The sequence below is a fragment of the Garra rufa genome, chromosome 1 (assembly GCF_049309525.1).
Source record: "Garra rufa chromosome 1, GarRuf1.0, whole genome shotgun sequence".
Lineage (NCBI taxonomy): Eukaryota > Metazoa > Chordata > Actinopteri > Cypriniformes > Cyprinidae > Garra > Garra rufa.
In genome coordinates, this window is record NC_133361.1 from 63,983,635 (window position 1) to 63,992,446 (window position 8,812).

Here is an 8,812-nt window from a genome sequence, read left to right on the forward strand (position 1 = left end):
TACATACATAACCTGAGATTATTTCTTACTACCTTTCTGGGCAGTGAACATGTCAGATGTGTTACTGTCTTTGCAAGGTCAGAAAGCTCTTGGACTTCATCAAAAGATATCTTAATTTGTGTTCTGAAGATAAATGAAGATCTTACAGGTTTGAAACGACATAAAAGCGAGAAATTAATGACAGAATTTTCATTTTTGGGTGAACTATCCCATTATCTTGAATCATTTGAAGAGTTTGGTTCCAAAACACAATGAACAGTTTAATTTTACACAAAATGTGATATATTCGCTGTGCTATTCTGTCACATTTTCTCCTTATTTTTCCAAACCGCGACAAATGACAGTCCTTCTTCTCTGCAGAATGCGATACATCTGCTCAACCAATCACAGCACACCATTCCACGCATTAAACAGTAATGGTGGCGCTTTGAATACACCCGCCATCCTAGTTTTCCTAATCTACTTTGTACCTTGTGATCAACAAACAATAAAAAAAAAATGAATAATTTTGAAGGCATTGATGAACCTGTGGCGGTTTCTGCAGTGGGGAAGAAACATAAGCCATCGAAATCTAATATTTACTTGAGATTACGAAGATGATGTACTCATTTTATTGCATATATATGATTTATTACATTTTGAAAAAAATGTGAGAAAAAATAATCGTTTTTTATAATAAATCTTTAAAAAAAAATCATATCCAGATTTTGATTTTCAATGTTATTATAACCTAAAGATGCTATATGAAAGTTTGAAACAGAAAATAGTGTTTTTCATGTTGCCACTTTCTTGGTAAAGAACATTTTTTACATTTTTACTCAAATTAATCAAAATGGATTTATAGCGTTTTGGAACCAAACACTTCATCTGTCACCATTCTCCAGTGTTATCTAGTATAATTTGTCTAGGTAGACCCTAAATTAATGTGTGTGTAATGGTGTGTGACATTTTAGTATGACATTAAAAATCATTTATTTTTTACAACAGATGCAATGAAGTCAAAGGACATTGAGTTAAAAGTAAATTGACTGAATCACAGAGGCATTTGAGCAATTAATTCTTATACACACACTGTGGGTCTATAAACACAATCACGCAATTGTAGAATTGTATTCACAATGTGATCATTTGTCACCTACCAGTAATTTATTGACATCTCAAATGACATCAAGTAGATGGATTAAAGACATTGAGAGTGGCCTTTGATTTCCTAAAAAGAAGCTGAGAAAGTTTCTCTCTTCTAAAGTCTGCAATGTCTCAACGTTCTCCACCAGAATGTATTTTTCCTCAGACTTGCTCAATAAATCATAAGAACGAGTGGGCAAAGTGAAAGAACTCGGCTACATGCTTTGATTGTTCCCCCAAAACTTTTATCCCCAAGGAATTATGTCACAGGTTTTGTAGCATACATATGTGTGTTGTTTTGCTCCAGGCCATCTGGCAGTGTTTAACACTGAACTTTGCTCTTTTGTTGAGCGCAAGTCAAAATGTGAAAAGCACTGGGTTGTGGGCAGCCATGTCACATTGGCAAAGACCACAAACACAAAGCTCTGCATGGATCTGAAATACAGTGCCTGAAATCTCTACACTAGATACAAGAACATCTGCCTACAGCTGTTGCGTTGAGCAGGCTTCAGTTTCTCACACCTGCAACAGCAAAATGATATTTCGCATTGTTTTCATTAACAGAATACAGCATATGGTATTTAGTTTTGTTTCCTTGCATATTGCTGACAAACAGTCATTGAGTTGTTAAGCTGTCATAAAAATGTGAATTGTGATCTGGTTTATTATATTCCACAGATGTGCTGCCAATCGGTATTTCATATTTTCTGTGGAAGGTTATTTATTCTCCAAAGCCAAATTTAACTCACATTTGGCATGTACTGAGGGGTCATTTTAGACCCTGTTTGTGACAGACATACGTCTTAGTATAACTAATCGAATTCTTCTACCATTATAAATTGTATTCTGTCATTCCAGGTAGTTACTTTAAGCTTGCCCGTCTCCTTTTTCACTCTCTTGCTCTTTTGTTGCCCTGAAGGTTGTCAGAATGAATGGCCATCAACTAGACTGCAGTGTCAGGCCAGGTGGCAGTCTGCACATAATAACACTTTTATTTCTCTCCTTCATCTGTTTTGTTTTATTCGCACACAAAAGCTACCTGCTCCATTTCCAACAGCTACTCTGTAGTTACTTCAGAGTTTTCAAATGTTTACCTGAATATTTTATGATGTTGTTGGATAAACATCATTTGCATAATTGGTATCTTCAATACAATTAAGTGCATTTCTTTTTCACTAGGGGGTGTTGACTTGTAATTGTAGAGTTGTGACAATTTACTAACAACAAAATCCTACTTGTATATTCGCTGCTTCAATCATAAGTACATATGTCTAAGAATTTAAAACAAGAGGTTCTGTCACAGTTTGACAATTAAAGATCAAAATAACAGTAATGTGGCCAGATCATGACATGAGCTTTGACCTTCATGCCACTGAATTATATCCAGCGTATCATTAACATTGTTTAAACGGTAGTTTGACATCCATCAGAGCGGCGGTCGAGAGCCATTCACAACCCATTAAATTTCCAGCAGCTGCAAGGTCAAGGTCCTTGGCCACGATCCTGGACACAGTCAAGCACGGTGGAAAGTGTAGTGGAGAAATTAATTAGCTCATATAAAATGAAGAAGGATCCATTCCCCTCATTTTGTGATGATGGGTTGAATGACAGAGAGTCATTATGTGGATACGCTGGGTGAATGCATACAACAGAGACGATCTGTGCAAAGAGTTTATTGATAGCAATGGACCGTCTAATAACAAACACATCGTAATACAATCCTAGATGACCTTGAACAAGGTCCTGTTGTCTAAATGGGATACATTGCAGGATAATTTGGTGTAAACCTGGTATTTTTTGTTTTGTTTTGTTTTGTTTTGTTTGTATTTTAGCAGCAGGATGGTGTTTACACAAGTTATAACTTCTTAGATTTGCTCTGTAGACAGGCTAACTGTTCCAGAAAATTCCCCAGATTTATTATGCCTACATCTGCTAAGTTCACAAGGACCAAGAACATAACCATTGGACCACATTTTTTTTCCCAAAATAAAAAAGGTCCATGAAATCCCTCTTGGCCTGCTGATCAGCAACCAACCACAACTATGTTTTCTTTTTTTCCCCCTTCTCACCATCTGTTCTTTGGTCATATTTAAGTATGAATATTCATATTCAGTTAACACATGGATAGGTAATGTAGGCAAATGTTGACCACAGATTTGACTAGATTTAACTACGAAATAATAAAAACTCATGAAAGCAATGCCAGAATCATGTGGATTTAAAAAATACATCTCACTCTGTACTAGCTGCGTTTCCATTATCCTTCAAATTGCGCATATTGAAGTGATGTCCGATGGAAACAAGTCAATTTTGCAAAAACACAAATATCACAAAAAAAAGTTTTTATGCTCACATGAGGTGCAAATTGAAAAAGCAATATTTCACAAAACTGCAATGGAAACATTTATGTACTTAAAAGTCACCTGATCATTCATTAATTCTTTAACCCTTAAATGCATACCTCGGGTCTTTAGCGACCCGGGACGTCATTTACTACCCTCTCCCTCCTTCATTTTTTTAAGTTTGGCATCAGCTTTCTTAGTGTTCCTCAATCTATTCATTTTGAACAATAAAACAAGGAAAAAAAAAAATACAATATAAAAGAATGTCTGTTTTCTGATATTTTTTTTTTGTAAAAAGTGTATAGGGTCGCTATTTTCGTGTGCAAAAATATGTAAATATCTAATGACTAAACATGCAATTCACCTTTAGTCCTTGAGGTGGCAGTGTTTGATGGACAATAATGACGTGATGTTCCACTCATAACTATCGCAGGCATAAAACAAAAGAATATCATCAGCAAAATTTTAATAGATTTATATCGCTTTACTGCAATTACTGTATGCAATAAAATATACATAGCACAGGTATTTGATGATGGATGTGGTGAATAAGCTTCCAGCGATCAAAATAATAATTTTGAATTCATTGAAAACGATAGTTTTGCGAAAATGGTTGAGATCGCAAATTTAAGCCAGATGCTGAATGTACTGTGGAAGTGCGCTCTGACAATGACGGCGGTCGTAAAATCATCTGCTCAAATTGAGCCCTTCTATGTTTCAAAAGGTAATGAAATATGCTCTATTTTATTCTTTTGTAATGGTTCTTAAAACATCAAGAATTATGTCCAGGTCGCTAAAGACCCGAATATGTTATAGTGATTGTCGAAACTTTCATGAATTTAAGGGTTAAGAAACACCTCATATGTGGCTGCTCACAAGTATAAGGGGTTTTCCTTGCCATTAATGCTTGAATAGCCCCTTTATTTACACTGCACACATCTGCAGTGTATTACGGCTCCAACACAACCGCCGGAGCTGATCGTAGCCACTCAATATAGTCAATGCTTTTTTATAGCCAATTCCACGCTGCTTCGCTAAAGATAGACATCTACATCTCGTCTGATTATATGGCTAATACGGTGGCTACGAAATACATAAACCTACCAACAACGGTAATCGTGACTTATCGGAAGAGGAAAAATGGAAACGCCATCATTTCGCAATAGTTTTTTAACCACTTAATCAACATTTCTAAAATATAGTTTGGCAGAAATCTGTAATAGAAACACACCTACTGTTAAATGACACTTTGAAAGATGAAATAAAAAAAACAAAACAAAACAAAACAAATAAATAAAATAAACAATACTGGGCTCTTTTGACAATACTTTCTGAGACCTCTTTAAAAGCCTGTCTGAGGGTCAAGATTTTAGGGATCAGGTTATAATTGGGTAAAGGTTAGGTTTAGGGTAAGAATTTGGGTAAGGATCTAGAGAATGAATTGTGTCAATGTCCTCACAAACATAGCTATACAGAGTTGTGTGTGTGTGAGTTTGTTACTCAAATGGCGGCATCATTTTTTTTTAATTGGTCTGTAAGGTGAGCACAAGCTTTTTTTTTTTTTTTTTTTTTTTTACAAAGGAACGGTTGTTGAAGTTAAACCATTGTAAGAATGATAATTTAATAAAAATGATTTGTCCAATCTGAGTGGTTTATAACTTGGTGACTATATTTTAGATATGCAACCTGAAAAATAATGTAAAAATTAAATATTTTAAAAAGATTTTGCTGTCAGAACTGACCAACCATATGAGTAAATGGGAAATACTGTAATATTTACAGTATTTAACTCTTTTTTTTTATTTTTCCAACAAAACATTTAAATAAAGAGGTATACAGAGAAACAAACACCCAGAATGCGAAAGAAGAGTAAGTCAAATACAAAAAGAAGTAAAATAAATACAAAATCTAAAATCTTCCATGTTTCCTGTTTAGTTTGTCAGGCTGATACTGCAGAACAGTTACATAAGTTGTATTCATTTCTATTGCTGTATAATCTATTTTGTTTAAAAATGAATATTTAAGATTTGAATTTAGCAAAAAACTAAATGAACAGTGATTGTTTGTTTTTCCTCTTTTGTCGAACAATGGGTGATTATTGGCCAGAATAAGCTGAAAACTGGTGTAGACCCATGCTGATGCTCAAAAGTCTTACTGTGTCAGACTAATGTGAACACATCGACTGGTACCAATTTTTTCCCCAGCTAGAAGGAATGATTTTTTTCTTTCTTTCTGCAGACCAGTCCAGCTAGAGAAAGTAAATTCTACACTACACGCTCCGGAATGGTGGCTGAAATAATTCATTGTGACGTCTCAGTGTGATTGAAAAGAATCATTTATCCAGCGATGTTTGTACACAGTGTGACTGTCAGAGTTGTGTGCTATTATAGAATGCTCCAGCCCTAACAGCCCAATTACACTCCCTCCATGCACAATTTACTCTGCCGAGAGTCGCCCAGTCTCCCTCCACTGAGAGAGGACAGTGAACGAGCCAATTTCACTTCAGACCCTTAACCAATTAGGGCTGAAAACACACATTCACTGTCACACAGGGGAGAGAACGCCAGAGAGACAGAGAGAACTAGATAAATGGAAAAAACAGAGAGCGAGAGTCAAAAGAGAGCAAGGTTTGTTCACGCTGGTTGTTTTGCCAACACTGTGTCCCTTGTAAGATGAGGTGAAAATGAAAATATTTCAGAAAGAAAAGACACACAGATGCACCACAAACATTTGAAAACATTTCTCCGGGTTTCTGAATACAACTATATACGCTCAGTGCTCTGTCTTTTAAAAATGGTTCAATCAAAACTGAATATTTTGTCATCATTTACTCACCCTCAAGTTGTTCCAAACCTGTATGAGTTTTATTCGTCTGCTGAGGACAAAGGATATTTTGAAGAATATGAGTAACCAAACAGTTCATTGTCCTCACCGTCTTCCACAGTATGGAAAGAGAAACAAAAAATGAACGGCTTTTGGTAGACTGTTCTTTTATATGATATGAAATATTTCACCCTTGCTTTAAATTCTCCTTCTGCAGTGAAAATATGATGTTGCTCAACATGCTTGGTTACACTGATAAACATTTATCAGCTTGTTTGTAGTCTTTTAATAGGCACATTACATGAGGCGGTGGGAGTATTTGGCCAATGAAGATTGCAGATCATATTTTATTTGCCAGTGAATTTTTTTTATGTTTTCGACTCTCTCGACCCTCTGCACCTCTCCTGGCTTATGAATTTAGCATTCATCTTATGCTAGCAATGACAGGAGAACCTTCATCTTTTGCCTTTTTGCAGAAAAGTGTGCAGGCGACCTAAGCATAATGTTAGCTTGAGGTCATCTGGCTTGAGCAGATTTACCGGCACCCAGCTGAGATAGTGGCAAAGGATAAAAGCAAATCACAGACTTGACTGGAGAATTTTTCTGGTCATCCTAGTTTGTCGATGGCATGACATTTCTCTGAGGAAATGGAAATCACTGTTTTTTTATTTTTAGGGCACTTCTTGTGTAGGGGAGAACTGGGTAAGCAGTGCAGACAGACAGACAGACAGACAGACAGACAGATCTTTTTTTTTTTTTTCTTAAACAAAGAGTGACATGTCCAAAATTGTTATACCCTTTGCAGACTGTCACAGTCTATGGGGAAATCCAAAGTTCTACACCATTCCAAATAGTCCAAGCTGTTCTAAAGACAAAGGAGCTCACTGAGGACCTGCGGCTGCGCATTGTGACTGCTTACAAGTCAGGAAAGGGCTATAAGACCATATCTAAATGTTTTGAAGTTCCAGTGGCTACAGTGAAAAGTATTATTACAAAATACAAGACGTTCCACACTGTGAAAAATCTCAGAGGACGTGGTCAAAAGCCAAAAGTGAGACCTGGGCTGGCCAGGAGGATAGTGAGAGAGGTAAAAAACAATCCAAGGATCACCACCAAGGCCATCCTGATGAATCTGGCCTCTGCTGGTGGCAACATATCAAGGCAGACAGTTCAACAGCCACTGCACACCGTTGGGTTCCACGGACGCGGACCAAGAAGGACACCACTTCTCCAGATAAGGCACACAAAAGCCTGCTTGGCCTTTGCAAATGCTCATCTGGTCTTCTGTTGTATGGTCAGATGAAACAAAAATTGAATTGTTTGACGAAAATGATATAGCCTTCATTTGGCGTAAAAAAGGAGAAGCCTTCAAAATTCAAAATTCTCAACAACAACATCAGGCAGTCTGCAGAGAAACATGGCCTTGGGCACCAGTGGACATTTCAGCATGACAATGACCCAAAACACGCAGCAAAAGTGGTGAAGAAATGGTTAGCAGACAAAAACATTAATGTTTTGCAGTGGCCCAGCCAGAGTCCTGACTTAAATCCAATTAAGAATCTTTGGAGGGAGCTAAAGATCAGGGTGATGGCAAGGAGACCTAAAGATGAATGGGCAAAAATACCAGTGGAGACATGCAAAAAGCAGGGAAGCATAGGAAGCATTTGATTGCTGTAATAGCCAATAAAGGCCAATATATATATATATATATATATATATATATATATATATATATATATATATATATTAGGGGTGGGCATAGATTAATAGAATATGTGTGCTACCCAAATAATGACTAAAAGTAAGTCTTCGAGAACGGGCCAGGTGGCGCATTAGATCAGGCCTCATCTCCTGTTTCCAAAATGCATCACAAACTGCTTGACATTTGCATTTACAACATAATTACCTATACAAACTTGTGTAACCAAGTACTTCTGCGCAAAAGGCTGCACGACGTGCGCGTTGCCGTTAAATACACAGACGCGCACGGGCATGGATTTCTGCGTGCATAGTCTTCCATTAAACTCCGTTGCTTTTAGAAGCGTCAATTTACAGTTGTTGCATATAGTTTAATGTCTTTATTTCGGGATTATCAAAGTAAATTATAACTCAAACTTGAGATTTTACTGGGGCACAGCAGATTTTCACTGGGGCACGTGCCCCAGTAAAAAGGGTCTAGCAACGCACGCACCTGCCCTGAAGCGGCTTCATAACTGCATCCATGTTTGCACGTCTCATTTGATGTGGTAATTTCACAGAAGTTGAAGACTCGTTCTCGCCCCCTACAGTGCAATTCGACTAGGTATACGTCATCCGCACTAAAATATCAAGGTGAAAGTCATCATACCTTACGTAGTTTAGACCCAGCTCCCAACCCAACTTTGAGAATAGATTAACGGCGATATTTTTTTTATCGCCCGATAAGAGTCTCACGTTAACGCAGCACGTTAACGGCGGATAACGGCCCAACACTAATATATATATATATATATATATATATATATATATATATATATATATAT